Raw genomic sequence first — 15072 nt, forward strand, 5'->3', positions numbered from 1 at the left:
GGGGTCTCGCTCTTGCTCAGGCTGGTCTCGAACTCCTGAGCTCAAACGATCCGCCCACCTCGGCCTCCCAGAGTGCTAGGATTACAGGCGTGAGCCACCGCGCCCGGCCCTTCCTGCACTCTTGATCGCAGCTCAAATGGCACCTCCTCCAAGAAGCCCTCATGCCTGCTCCCTTGGAAATGTCCAACGCAGAGAGAGACAGACAGACGAGGAGACTGGCGGCTCTTTCGCATTGATTTACTTCAGGTCCCTGAGGACAAGCTCTATCTCTGTCTTTATTTTATTTTATTCTATTCTATTCTCAGACACAATGGCCCCGACTCTGTGCCAGACACCGTTCCAAGCACTTTGCAAAGATGAGTTCGTCGGTCCCTGTAACCACCTGATGGTGCTGCAAGTGGCGGGGCCAGCTTGGAGACGCGGGGTCCACGTCTGGAAACTATTTCTCTGTTATGCCGCAAACGCCGGGTCCTGGGCTGGGGCCTTACCTTTTGCTGTTGGCCACAGTGAGCTCTGACCTCGTGTGAGGATCAGATGCCCAAGACCAGGGCCAATTAAAGGGTTTCCGGGAACAGCATTCCCTGCACACACGCCAAAGGACATGGGAACAACCCACACATCCACCAGTGGACAGTGGATAAACACGACGTGGCCCATCCGCACACTGGAATGTCACTCAGCCATGAAAAGGGATGAGGCTCTGACACAGGCCACAGACAGCATGGAGGGACCTTGAGGACATCGTGCTCAGTGAGAGACGCCAGACACAGAAGGACACACAGTGTGTGACTCCATTTATGTGAAATGTCCAGAACAGGCAGATCCACAGAGAGGGGACGGGGATTTGTGGTCACCAGGGGCTGGGGAGGGGACAGGGAGTGACTGCTGATGGGGATGGGACTTCCTTTTTGGGTGATGCAATGTTCTAAAACTGGTTGATGGACACCCAACATTGTGGAATATACTAAAACAAGTGAATTGTACACTTTGAATAAACTGCATGGTGTTTATAAATCTCAATAGTGGTTTAAAACATTGCATTCCCTCTCGCCCCATCCATGCCACTTTTCCTCTGTGACTTTGGAAGGCATAACTTCACCTTCCCCTGGGTCCACACGCAAGGCAGCCTCATCTAGAAGCCTTGCTAGGTGGTGAGCCTCCAGTCTCTGGGAGCATGCAAGAGAACAGCCATCCTTGGGTGAGGATCCCTGTCCTGGGCAAGGAATGGCCACTTGACTCTCAGGCCCAGCCTCAAAAAAATCCCAAAACTCCTGGCTGCTGAAATGACCCACCATCTCGGACCCTCCTGCCTGAGTTGGGGGGTTCAGGGGCCTCGGGTGCGAGCCCTGCTGAGACGGTGCCTCGGTGACTGGCGGGGTCCCTGCTGCGGCAGCAGCACTGCACACACACACGTATGTTCACGTGCACATGTATAACTGGGGATTTCCCTGCCGCCTTTCTTTGAGCAGAGGGGCCTGTCATGGTCGCCGGGCGTCCTGACACTGTCAATTTCACGGTGCTTTCATCAGTGGCAGCCGCGGGGGGAGCCGCCCGCCCGGTGCACAAAGGCCCCTCTAAGCCCTGCGCGTCAGCACTCTGTGCGTGGGAGCCTCCCTTGCTTCCTAGTAACTTCAAAAGTCTCAATCCTCTTAGGGCGGGGGCGGGGAAACAGCGAAATGGAAGAGGGGGTCTTTATTCCCCGGCGGCCTGGCTGGGCAGAGGCCCCAGGGACCCTCATTAGGCGGGTGATGTTCCTGAGGGTCTCAGAGGGTCTCTGACAATGCCCCTCCCCATGCCGCCAAGAGCCGGGAAAGCAGCAGAGTGAGGCCTCTGAGCCGCCCGCAGGGGCTTTTCCCTTCTGGGCAAGGACAGTGTGGCCTCACGCCGAGGCTGAGAACCCTACTCGCGGGTGTCTCAAGGCCGTGAGACCTGGAACCCCGATTTCCTCGTTAATCCCCTGAGCCTTTGTTTCCCCACCTGGAAAATGACACAATAGCACTTCCGGCTTCCCCAGGTCCTGTGGGCTCCAACCTCTGCAGGAAGGAAGCGCCACCCCTCACTCCTGGCTGAGCAGGGACCCTTGAGCCTCGTGTGTGGCCAGCAGAGGTGCCACCACCGTGCCCCGAGCGTGGATTCATCCTGAGGGCAATGGAGGGCCGCAGGAGGGCTTGGGCAGGGGAGGGTTGTGGTCTGATTCTCGGTTTTGAAATAAGCCCCCTGGCTGCCCCGGGAAGGAGGGCCCATGGGCAGGTGCAGCTGTCGGGGAGCCCGGGCCGGAGCAGAGGCTGAGGCAGAGGGAGGTGGACAGACACCAGTGTGCTGGGGGGTGGGGCGGGGACAAGGCCACCTTCATCAGGCAGGGAGGTCAGGGTGGGGGCACATCCTTAGGGATGAGTTTCTGTGTTGGACCCAGCCCCAAGCTGCAGCCTCAGAGGTGTCAGCCCGAAAGACAGAAGGGCCAAACTCGACTGCTTGTGTGCAACGTTCAACCCTAACATTGGTCCCAGAGGAAAGGACTGGATAAAAACCACAGGCACATCCACGTGGTGGAACGTCAGTCAGCCATGAACAGGAACGAGACTCTGACACAGGCCACAGCGTGGATGGACCTTGAGGACATCGTGCTCAGTGAGAGACGCCAGACACAGAAGGACACACAGTGTGTGACTCCATTTATATGAAACGTCCAGAACAGGCAGATCCGCAGAGACAGGCCGTGGATTCGTGGTCGCCAGGGGCTGGGGAGGGGGTGGGAAGTGATGCTGATGGGGATGGGGTGTTTTGGGGGGTTGATGAGAATGCTCTAGAATTAGAAGTGATGGTTGTACGACTCTGTGAATGTGTAAAAACCACTAAATCATACCCTTAAACAGGTGAACTTCATGGCAGTGAATTGTATCTCAATGATTAAAAGAAACCCCCAAGAACCATTTGCTCCTCTGGAGAAGAACTTTGTGCTTAATGCTGCCAGGGTGAGCCGAGGCGATTCTGTCTTCCGCACTGACTGTGGCTTTGTAGAGGGAATGGACTATGTCTTCCTCACCTCCGCCGTACAGTATCTGACTCATTTGTAACGAATATTGTTGAACTGAACATATTAATAAAAATGGGCATCATGGCCAGGTTCAGTGGCTCTCGCCTGAAATGCCAGCACTCTGGGAGGCCGAGGCGGGAGGATCACTTGAGGCCAGGAGTTCAAGACCAGCCTGGGCAACACAGTGAGACCCCGTCTCTACAGAAACTTTAAAAATTAGGCTGGGCGCAGTGACTCACGCCTGTAATCCTGGCACTCTGGGAGGCCGGGGCAGGTGGATCGTTTGAGCTCAGGAGTTCGAGACCAGCCTGAGCAAGAGTCAGACCCCATTTTTATTAAAAATAGAAAGAAATTATATGGACAACTAAATATATATATAGAAAAAATTAGCCGGGCATGGTGGCTCATGCCTGTAGTCCCAGCTACTTGGGAGGCTGAGGCAGGAGGATTGCTTGAGCCCAGGAGTTTGAGGTTGCTGTGAGCTAGGCTGATGCCACGGCACTCTAGCCTGGGCAACAGAGTGAGACTGTCTCAATTTTTTTCTTTTAAAAATAAAATTTTAAAAATTATTTAAAAAAAAGAAAATAAAAAAATGGGTGTCACAGCTGGGTGTCTGGGGGGCTGCTTTTTGCTGGGCTAGGCAAGGGTGACACTTGTGGAAGGAGCTGGCCTTGCAAAGGCCCTGGGGCAGGGACAAAATGCGTTTGCTATAAAGATGGAACAGGTTGATTGGGTTAGAGTAGAGCAAAAGAGACAAGAAGGAGAACTGATCCTCACTCCAGGTGCCTTGAACCCACATGGGGAAAGCTGCTAGAGGCACAGCTCAGGGCCAGTAGTGACGCCAGCACACACCGGACTCGGGAGCCCTGGGCTGTCTTCCACGCCCCCCAAAGCCTCAGGGCCAGATCTGACTCCCCAGCCTGCTTGGTCCCAGGTTTTCTAGTTTATTCCCCTTAGGAGTTCTGCTCAAGAGCAAGGAACAGGGTGATACACACCGCCCCCAGCTGAGACAGCTGTGAGGCACAGGGAAAACCTGAGACCACCACAGTGCATCAGCAGGGACCGGCAACGTAAACCACGGGCTGTCTGCATGCTGGCCCCCTCCACGGCAGAGGCTGGGGGAGCCACACGTGGCGAGGCGCCTTGTACGCAAACTGCAGCTTAAGCCCCAGCATTCTAAGGGCTAGTAAACGAGTGAACACAGATGGGTCCGAGGCCCCAGGAAACTTGAAGGAGGACTGCACTGGGGGCCTCGGAGGGACCTCCCCAAATGACAGTGAGAATGCAATCTGGGACGCGTGGCTCTTCTGCAGCCCAGGACACAGACAGTGAACTTCAGGTGTGCTCATTTACCCATAAGGGGCCCAGAGGTGCTCCTTACAGAGAAGGGAAACCAGATGTGCTAATTACACCGGAGGGCACCCAGATGTGCTAATTACACAGGAGGGCACCCAGATGTGCTAATTACACCGGAGGGCACCCAGATGTGCTAATTACACAGGAGGGCACCCAGATGTGCTAATTACATAGAAAGGGATCCAGATGTGCTGACACACAGGAGGGGACTCGGATGTGTTATCCAACAGAAGGGGACCCAGATACGCTGTAAGAGAGCAAAGCTCTGTGCCTCAGGTTCCCCCTCTGCAAATGGGTCCCCTAAGAGGGTTAAGCCAGGAGTCAGTCAGCGGGGGCGGTTGAGGAGGCAGAGGTGCGGGGGGTACCCGTCAGGCCTTGGGCTTCCCCCCCAGGGTCAGATCCAGCCCTGGGGCCCTGGGAGGTGAGGGCACAGTGGGGTTGGGGGAGCTCTGGCCAGCCCACCCACACCTCTGTGCCTGCCTGCACTGTCCCAGAAGCAAGTCCCCACCGCTCCCATCAGACCCTCCACCTCACACCCAGACCCCTCCCACACTCTTCCCTGGGGAGTCCCAGCCCTCACTCCTACCCTGCCTGGCCTGTCCCCAGGCTGCCACAGGTTTACTCCAACACGCCCCTGCCCTCACCCCCCATAGCTTCCCAGCGCTCTGCGCTCTGCTCTGCGTGTGACATTCAAGTGCTTCCCCCAAGCGTCCACAGGCCTGGGGGTGGGTGCCGGCCGTGCCCGCCTCTCTGACCTGTCTGTGAGGGGCTGCGCCCCGGGGGCAGAGCTCCATCCCTCCCCATATTCCTCATACTTCAGGTTTCAGCTGAAATGTCACCTCCTCAGAGAAGCCCTCCTGGCTGGCATGTCACTGGGTCCCTTTCTGTCATCTCTGTGGCCTCTAACACGCTCTGAGAGCACCCTCCTCTCGTGGGCCCTGTGTCTTCCATGGGCCAGGCGGGCACGGCCTTCTCTGCTGCTCTAAGTGGGTACACAGTGCCCAGTAAGTGTTCCTTGAATGAATGAATGAATGAATGAATGATAGCATGCCCAGAGGAAGGCTAGAAAGACGTCCCCCTCAGCCCACACACACTATGGGAAGGGGGCCTTGCCTGGGAGTGGGGGGGGTCGTGAGCACCCCAGAAGTCCCACCCAGCCTCTGCGCCGGCCTCACTCCAAAGGGTGTCTGGAGGTTCTGCCAGCTCTGTGGGCACCCAGCCTCAGTTTCCCCCTAGGGCTGTCGGGGCACCATCTTCGGGGAAGGAGGGAGGTCCAGGAGCGAACGGAGGGGTCGCGGGCCTCTGCACAGCAGCGCCACACTCCAGGCCAACTCAGGCCTCTGCGGCTCTGGAGTGCGTGTCCCCTGGCGCCGCATCTCCACCGGCCTCTTCGCTCCACCTAGCGGCGGCCCGAGCCGTGGTGGTGGGGGCCCAGCGAAGACAGGAGGCCGCGGGCTGGAGCGCCCACAGCCGGGGTCTGGGCCAGCTGGACGCGGGCGCACCAGGGGGCCCAGCCAGGGCAGGAGCGACCTCACCCCCCTCCGTCTCACCTCGGTCAGAGAGAAGAGTCTCCTGCAGTCTCTCATTACAAGCTGGGAAACTGAGGCACGGACGGGACACGCAAGGGCTGGAAGGTTCAAACCAGACAGCAGGCCCCTGGGAGAGCACGTGTGTGTGTGTGTGTGTGTGTGTGTGTGTCTGTGTGTGTCTGTGTGTCTCCTCGCCCCAGAAACAGAGGGGGCCTGGAGTCAGGGGAGGGAGTGGAGGATGGCGGGGGGTGGGGGCTGCAGGGGGCCCACTGCTGAGGAAGGGACCCCCTGCTTCACGGTCCTGCCTGGGACCCTAGGGGAGGTCAGCGCTGGGACCAAACCCCAGTTGCTGCCACCCGCTGCGACCTCACCTCTGCGACCATGGCTGGTGACCTCGCCTCCGCGGCCTCAATCTCCTCATTGGTAAAATGGGTACAATTACGAAGTAGTTGGGGGTTCCAGGGAGGTGAGGTGGGCAAAGCTGGTCAGCTGATACATGGTACATAGTTAGCACTCAATAAATGTTGGCTATTGGTTAACGTTGAGTGATAGTGTCACCGAGCCTCGTGCACCCTCTTCCCTGCACCCCTGCGTTGCCCATCCCCTGCCCCTGCACAGGCCTCCACTGGTCCCTTTGGATACTGTGTGGCCTCCTGCCCTCCTCCCCTGCTCTGATTAACTCCAGTTCACGTCTCTCTGCCTTGGTTCCCACCATGCCCCAGTGCTCAGCACCGGATTGGGCACACAGTGGGCATTCAATAAATGCATGAGGCTGGCTCCAGACTGCTCTGCCCCACGCCCTCATTTCCATACCTGGGGAAACTGAGGCCCCGAAAGGAGGCAGCCCCAGCAGAGCCCTCTTCATCACTGGACGGGGGTCCCAGGGACCCGGTCGGTGGCCTCCTTCCCAGCCCCAGGTCCCCGGGGAGGGCCGGCTGCAGAGGCAGAGACCAGGCCAAATTGAAATTGATCATGGGGAACAGCTCGGCAGGGTGGAACAGACACGCGGCCACTGGGGAGTGCAGGGGCGCCTGAGCATGGGAACGCATCACCGCCTGCGGTGGAGAATCGTTTAATCTGCAGTGGAAGCTTCTAGCCGAGGACTCCTCCGAGGAGCCAGGCGGCAAGGGGGCTAAGAAGCAGCAGCTGGCAGACGGGAGGTGACCCCCCTTCATTCATTCACTCCTTTCCTTCTTGAAAATCTGGGGCAGAGGAGGGTGGTGGGGACAGAAGCTTTCCCCCACTCCGGGTGAGGGTCTCCTTCCCAGGGGGACACGGGGGGCTGGTACCCAGAGGCTGCACTGAGGCACGGGGCGGTTAGAAACTAGACGCACCTTCCAGGACCAACCAGGCTTCCCTGAGCACCTACGCTGGACTCAGAGAGGGGCAGCTGCCAGGCGGCGTCACACAGCCTGGAGGTAGCAGGGCCTCGATTCCACCCCAAGGCTGCAGGGCTTCCGAGGGCTCTGCCGACCTCCACGCCTCAGTTTCCCATGTCAGCCTCTGAGGGGTGGTGGCCGGGCACGTGGCCAACAGGGCAGTCACATCTTCCGGAAGCCCCCACGACCTTGACCCGGAAGCCCCCCTCGGTGCCCAGGGTGCGGGTCGTGGCCCAGCTCATTGCTTGGGGCCCCTCTGCAGTGAGAACCTCGACCCCGGGATTAGGGGCCGGGGTCAGGGGTCAACAGCATTCGCCTCGGCCCCATTCAGGCCCAGAGCGGATCCGTTCTCCCTGCCACCTCGAATTTCCTGGACAAAGGCTCAGTGGAAAGACCAGGCGGAGGGGCGGTGAGCTCCCCTGGGAAAGCCGGGGCAGCTCAGGGAGTGCCTCTGTCCACGCAGCCCTCCGGAGGCCCAGCAAGAGGGACGACAGCCGGCCCATGCTGCAGACGGGAAACCAAGGCTGAGAGGAGGAGCCTCTGCCCATCTGAGAAGCCGCTGCGCTGTGAGAAATGGGGCTCGGGTGTGGCAGGCGGTGTCCGTGGTGGCAGGCGGGGGTGGGGGGGGCGGCAGACAAAGGCGGGTGGGCCAGGCCGCGGGGGCGCGTTCCGCTCGTCAGCGTCGGTTCCACTTGAGTCCACCCTGGACAGGCCAGAATAATCCCTCCCGCAGCCGCTGCTGGGCCGTGACGACTTGAAGGGGGCCCTGCGAGCCTGACTGACGGCAGGCAGGGGGCGGGGGCACCTGGAACCCCCCGACAGCCCTCGGGCCCTCCACCCCCACCCAGTGCTGGGAACAATATCTGCAGCTGGTGGCGACGATGCTGGGGAAACTGAGTCACAGAGCAAGCCCACAGAGGCCTGGACTCCAGGGGCCATCCTCACTGGGACCCTGCCCCCCACCCCGGCTGCACAAACCCTACCAGTGACTTGGAGGAACTGGGGGGCCTGGGCCCAGTTCAGTCACTGGAATCACTGGCCTTCGGTTCATCCTCGCAGCCCCCGGGCGGCAGGTGCACACAGGTGGCCAGACGGGGGCCAGACCAGGGCCCCCAGGAAGCCCCACCAAATGCTGCCTGAGGCCCATGGAAACGGCTGTCAGCTGCCTGCCTCAGTTTTCCAGCTGTCAGCCGATCTGCAGAGTGGCCTTGGAGCTCCACAGGGTCGGGAGGGGGGCCTCGCTCTCCGTCCCCCACACCTGGGTGCCCGGAAGGATTTCAGCAGGTGGGGACAGCGTCCCAGGAGGAGGGAACCACAACAGGTGGAGAAAAGTCCCACCGGCAGGATGGATGGTTAGTGGACTCTGCAACCTTGTGGGGGCCAAGCTGGGGAAACTGAGCCCCAGAGGCAGGTGGCCTCTGGGGTCAATTGTCCTACAGTCTAAAAACCCTCCCAGGGCTTCCTCGGAAGGCAAGAAGGAACCCCACCCTGCCAGCCCCTCTTCCCCGCACATGAGGGCCGTCTCAGCTCACGCATCCCTCTGGCCCCCAGGCCTTGCTCAGTCAGGTGCTCTCCACCTGGAGTGGCCTTCGCTCTGGCAACTTCCTCCTCCTCCTCACCTCCTGTAGTGGGTCCCCCGAGCCTCACGTCCCCCTTCTCGTTGACTCTGCAGCCTCTGCTTCAGGCTAGGCAAACAGTAGGTGATTAATAAAGACATTTCCAAAGCACAAAGAGATGGGGAGCAGTTTAAAAGGGTCTGGAACACTTGCAGACAGACGGCCTGTGCTGGGCCTTGGTGACTTAAGCTAGTTCCGGGGACCCCGAGATCACAGCTCCCCCATGGGCGTGCCGGCACCCTCATGGGAAAATCCGCCTTGGTCCCCAGCAAAGGAAGGTATGGCCTTGGACAGGGGTCCTGGGAGGGGCCCCTTCACTCCAGGTCTGGGCCTGTCTGGCCTCAGTTTCCCCAGCTATAAAATGGGTGCTGAGTTCTTCAGAACACGATCTCTCTCCCTCTGCCCGGGATCTCTGGGGACCACTCCCCCCAACCCTCCAGGGGCCCCACTGCGCTAATCCGCCAGGCGGCCAGCGCCTCGATTTCCCCTCCCAGAGGCCTAATCCCCGGATTGTGGGAGGCCGGTTTTACATACATTTAGAGGCTTTTCATAATAGATTTACTGGGCCCCAGAACGGCCCTCGCCGGGCGATTAGCTGCTCTGTAATTGAAAACTCCCCTCCCGCCCCTCCGCCCCTCTCTGCTGGGCTCGGGGTGGTGAGAAGCGGCCAAGGGGGACCCCACAGCTGTGGGGGCCCCATGAGGGCCTCCTTGTGTGCTTAAACGGAGTCTCCCTGGCATCCAACCCGAGGGAGGCTGCCAGGACCCCACAAGGATGATTGGGCTGCCCATCCGAGCCCTTGAAGGGTCCAGCTTGGACTTGAACCTGGTCCGTCCCACCCCAACGCCAAGTGTAGCCACAGGTCCGGGAGAGGGGGCCATGCTCCCCCCATTTCAGGCGAGAACATTGACTTACCAAGGGGCACCCCATGGGGTAGCTGGTCTCACTTGAACCTGGACCGGATCCTGGGCTCCCACCTTGGGGCTTAGAATGTGTGTCCCAGACCCTAAATCTCACTCCCTGACCCCCTGAGCACCCCCTAGGGGCCCCAGCAAGCCAGGAGGGTTCGAGAGTGTTCAGAACCTGAATAGAGCAGGGGCTGGTCGGGGCTGAGAGCCTGTGACGTGCCCCATACCCTCCTGCCACCCCCAGCCTTCGATGCTGGGTCCCCAACTGGGCAACTTAATTCCGCCTGTCACCAGGATGTGGGCTGGGTTTATTTATCTGATGTATATATGTATTTTAATTTAAAGATCTGCCAGCCAGCACAGCTGGCTGCTGCCCGCCTCATCTAAGACAGGCCTTTCCCTGCTGCCACCCCTGCCCCCCCCCAGCCTTCCTGGAGGAGTGAACGATGGAGAATGAGGCCTTCACCTCCAGCTTCTCCAGTTGTCCAGAAAGAGCACTTGACTTGGAGTTCATGCACAACACACTCATTCCGTCATTCAACAAACGTGCATTGAGGGCCGGCTGACTTTGTGCCAGACACTGGGAACACGTGTGGAGGGGTGAGAGGCACCAAAGGCCCTGCTCCTGGGGGGGCTGGCCATTTCGCTTACCAGGAACCCCCAGGCTCTGAGCCCCCACCCTGCACCATTCTAGCCCATTTTCCAGTTGAGCAAACTGAGACTCTGGCAGCAGCAGAGGCCTGATCTGCGGCCGGTGGCAGGGCTGGCGCTGGATCCCGAGTTTATCCCAGTCCTGCAGCTGTGCCCACAGCCAGGGGTGCCGACTAACCCTCCCTGCCTTGATTTCCCCTCCTGGCCTCAGAGCTGCTGGAGTCACAGCCCAGCCCGCACATGATGGATGAAGCTAATAATGGCGGGTGTGCGGATATTGCGAACCATAACTCTGGCGCCAGGCAGGGCGCACGGGGGCCTGCTGGGCCTTGCCAGGCAGGTCCAGCTCAGGGCTCCTTTCAGGGGCACCCTCCCCCCAGCCCCTGCAGGACAATAACCTCTGATTTTTGCTGTCGAAGGGCCCTCAAGGACCCTCAGAGCCAGGAATAAATATTCCAGACCCCCCTGGGCTGCTGGGGCACAAGCGGCTTGTTCCCTGGCTGGAGTGGGAGGTGGTCAGCGCCTCCCCTGCCCCACCCGCTGGGCACGGAGACACTAATGGGGACCCTAGCTCCCCTTTTCCGGCCTCAGCTTCTCTATCTGTAAAACGGGGCTCACCTGTGTAGCAGATGGGTAAACTGAGGCCCAGAAGGGAAACACCACCCCCTCCCCACTGAGGGTACCACTGACATTATACGCTGGGTTGGGGCTGGGACCCAGGCCCCTCCCCTCTCCTTGGAGACCGGAGCTCGGGCCCTCATTTTGTAAGTGGGGAAACTGAGGCCCAGAGAGCCGGCGTCGTATGCATAAGATGTTCAGGTAGAGGGACCAGCCTGGGCAGAGGTGCAGAAACCGGGAGACTGGGGGAGGCCCAGCCCCGCAGCGGGGAGGGGATGGGAGGGTGGGGGCCTCTCGGGAGGGGCAGGGCTCAGCAGGCGTCTGTCGTGAGGGAAAGGCAGGACCAGGGGACCGCCCCGGTGGAGATGGGGTTGGGGTGCAGACGTGCCTCCCTATTCCCTGCCTATTTCGGGTTCAAGGCCTACGCTAGTGGGGCAGGGGCGCCCCCAGCCCCAACCCGGGCCTGCCCCCTTCCCCTCCCCCCTCCCAGCAGCCCACGAGGCTCTCAAGCTCTTACCCGGGTCAGCTGTGGGCTGCCAGGCCAGGTATGGGTGGGGGCCGGAACCACCTGCTTCTGCCTCCCCTTCCCCTCACAGGACCCCTCTTCCAGGAGGGACAACACTCTTGATTCCTGCCTCAGTTTTCCCTTCATCCTATCAGTATGAAGGGGAAGGTGGGGGCGGGGCTAAGACAGCCGTGAATAGTAAACACCCCCCCAGCCTCCCTGCCCTCCATCAGGGTACCCCCAGGCTGAATGTGGGGAGGGTGAGGGGGTCCTGTACAAAGGAGGTTCATGGATTCTTTCTGGAAGCTTCTGTCACCCCCAGGAGTCAGGCACCATGGACCCCAGACCCAGAGAGGAAGCTGCATAGACCATGGTGGGGGAGCTGGGACTTGAACTTGAGCCCCAAAGCCCTGCAGGGAGATCTGAGCTTGCAGGGACGTGGGGGGCACAGGAGCAGGCAGACACGGCGCGGTGGGGGTGTTGTGTTTCCTGGGGAGGCAGCATGTCCCTCACCCACCCTGGAATGAAGGGACCCCAGCACCTTCCAGCCTGGGAGGCCTAGGGTTCACCCGGGACTCACCCCAGTGACCCATGGGGCCTCAGTTTCCCCATCTGCATGGGCCAGGAGTGTCTCCTCCGGCTCAGGGCCCTCCCACCGACCACAGTGTCCAATAGGGCCCATCAATCGCCCCTGGCCCTCTCAGCCTCCATTCCCAGATCACAGAGGAAAGTTTGGGGGCCGTTGGGTGGGCAGTCCCTGGGAGACCCGGGCAGGGTCTCTCCCATTCTCAGGCCGCAGAGGGAGGGGTCTGGCCCAAGATGTCCCTTCCTCAGCCATGGAACTGATAACTATGCAGTTCTGGTCTCTGGAGCCCCCGTGTGAGCCCCTGAGCATGGAGGGGAAGTGGAGGGGGAGACTCTCGGGGGTTTCTGCTCCCTCAGACAGGCAGAGGAGGCAGAGAGTCCACACCTCCTGACACCTCCCTGGGCAGCTCCCAGCCCAGAGCCCATGCCTGCTCTCTGGGGTCTGGCTCTGCCCCAAAGCCTCCTGTGCACCCCCCACCCTCCTGCCTTGCTCAGCCTTTGAGGCTGCCCCCCAGGCCCCTGGCCACGCCCACCCCACCCTCAATAAGTGTTGGGTGAACTAATACCTGGGTGCCTTTGCCCAGGCTGATGGGGGTTCGGGGGCGCACAGCCCCAACTGCAGCCCTGCCAATTGTCACCAACATTGTTATAATCAGGACGACCATCTTCATCCAGCCCAGCAGCTCCAGAGGGGAAACTGAGGCTGCGAGGGGCCACGAGTCTGTCCTCTGGCTGTGTCCCCCCCCCCAACAGCCACACCAGTCTGGCCTCGGCCGCTTGGTTTCTGGCTTGTGTGTCATCTTGTGGTGATTTATGGCCTCTGAGGGGCTCCTGGGCTGTGAACTGGCTTTGTAATTGTCCACCAGTGGCTGCCCGGCCACCTGCGGCCGGGACCAGCATCCCCTCCCCAACCCCCCAGATACGGGCCGGGTGCTGACCACGAGCCACGGGAGGTGCAATATTTATGTGATATTCTCTTCTCTCTTTTCAGATTAGCTGGCTTCTGCATAAACATACATACAACATTTATTCATTCGATCTTCAAGCATTTAGTGAGCACCTACTGTGTACCGCGCATGCTCTAGGCCTGGGAACATGCAGTGACCAGGAGAGATAAAGTCCCTGCTCCCAGGGGGCCGACAGTCCAGTGCTGCAGACAGACCAGGGAGGAGATAAATGAGGAAAACACAGGCAGGCCCAAGGTGGTAAATAAGTGCAGAAGAGGAAAGGAAAGAAAGCCCCAAGGAGGAGGCCTGGAAAGGCTGTGCCCAGTGGGTCACAGCCAGGGCACAGGCCAGGGCACCCCTGGGACTAGGAGGGTCCCTGAGGAAGAAGCCTGAGATGAGGGACCGAGCATGACTGTCCCAGCCCTGCAAGGCAGGAGGTCCCTGCTCAGCCCTGACAGTGGAGGGCCAGCCTCCATCTCAGGGCTGTCTGGCCCAGGGGGTGGGGCCTTGGGCAGATGTAGCAGGAACACTGAGGCTCCGAGGGGACGGTGCATCTGCATCGGGAAACTGAGATGGCCCTGTCCTGGGAGTCTGAGAGAGGAAACAGGGCCCCGCCCCCAGCCACCATCGGGGCCCTGGGCAACCTCAGCACTCCTCTGCCCCACTCTGCTGCCTCTGACCCCCTGCCCGCGGTGGGGCACCGAGGCGGCAGTAACGGGCTGCGGGAGGGAAATCACTTTCCTCTGGAAGCTCCAGGCTGGAAAAGTCCCTGCACGGGACCCGCATATCGATGGCCACCCAGGAGACCTGCAGGAGCTGGCATCAGGGTCTGGCCGCAACTGGGGCGGGGCCTTGGGGTCCCCAGTAGTTTGGGGGGCCCCCACACCCCACAGGGACGTCACCGCACAGCCCCTGGAGGGAGTGGCACTCTGCATGTGACTGGTGTCTGGCAAGGGGATGGGAGAGGTTCCTGAGAGACTCAGGCCCAAAATGCATGTCTGGCTACAATGGGGTGCACGAGGGTGCAGGTGCCTGCCCAGGGCATGTGGCCAATGACAAGTTCCAGGGACAGTCCCTGCGGTGGGCCAGGCACATGTCCCAGGGCCGACCAAGAGGGAGAGAGTCCAGTGGTGGTCTGTGGGGAAGGCTTGCCAGGCAGGGGGACGGCTGTGCAAAGGCCCTGAGGTACGGAACAGAGCTGTTGTTTTTGTATTTACCCAAACTCACCTTTTCTGCTAAAATTGTGTCTCAAAAATAGTAAAATTGTTATAATGGCTAAAAGGTGGAAACAACCCAGGTGTCCATGGATAAGTGAACACATAAACCCAACATGGTCCATCCACACGTGGAACATCACTCAGCCACAGAAAGACACAAGGCTCTGACACAGGCTACAGAGTGGATGGACCTTGAGGACATCGTGCTCAGTGAGAGACGCCAGACACAGAAGGACACACACAGTGTGACTCCATTTATATGAAATGTCCAGAACAGGCAGAGCCACAGAGATGGGACGTGGATTTATGGTCACCAGGGGCTGGGGAGGGGGTGGGGAGTGACTGCTGATGGGGAGGAGGCTTCCTTTGGGGTGATAGAATGTTCTGGAATTAGATAGTGGTGATGGTTGCACAAGTCTCTGAGGGTACTGAAGTCCGTGGAATTGTGGTTTCGACAGAGGGATACTGTCGTGTTTTTAAGAGCAGCAGCAGGCGGCCACAAGTATCGCGCCCCAAGGTCCCGCATCTAATCCCTGTAGCTAGGTCGGAGTGTGTGGGCGGGTGTCTCCAGGCAAGTGGCCCCAGAAAAAGGTGGCCTCCCTCTCTGAGCCTCAGCGTCCTCATCAGTGGATCGGGGGATCCCTAGGGTGTTCCCCACGGTGCTCAGCTCGGTGGGCGTCTGTCCATCCTCCTGCGCTGGGCGGGGCGGGTCACACACAGGGGTCTT

The 15072-nt window shown here is 60.0% G+C and overlaps 1 protein-coding gene across 2 annotated transcripts in view; it reads right to left on the bottom strand.

Annotated features, from left to right (window-relative positions):
• Window positions 1–3684: 3684 nt before the first annotated feature.
• Window positions 3685–15072, bottom strand: part of GPX4 (glutathione peroxidase 4) — a 169321-nt gene continuing 157933 nt past the window's right edge. For both annotated transcript variants that reach the window (XM_069456557.1, XM_069456542.1), the window contains exon 8: window positions 3685–3694. The gene's annotated coding sequence lies outside the window, so the exon portion shown is untranslated. The remainder of the gene's footprint in view (window positions 3695–15072) is intronic.

This window comes from Eulemur rufifrons, chromosome 2 (genome assembly GCF_041146395.1).
Source record: "Eulemur rufifrons isolate Redbay chromosome 2, OSU_ERuf_1, whole genome shotgun sequence".
Taxonomy (NCBI): domain Eukaryota; kingdom Metazoa; phylum Chordata; class Mammalia; order Primates; family Lemuridae; genus Eulemur; species Eulemur rufifrons.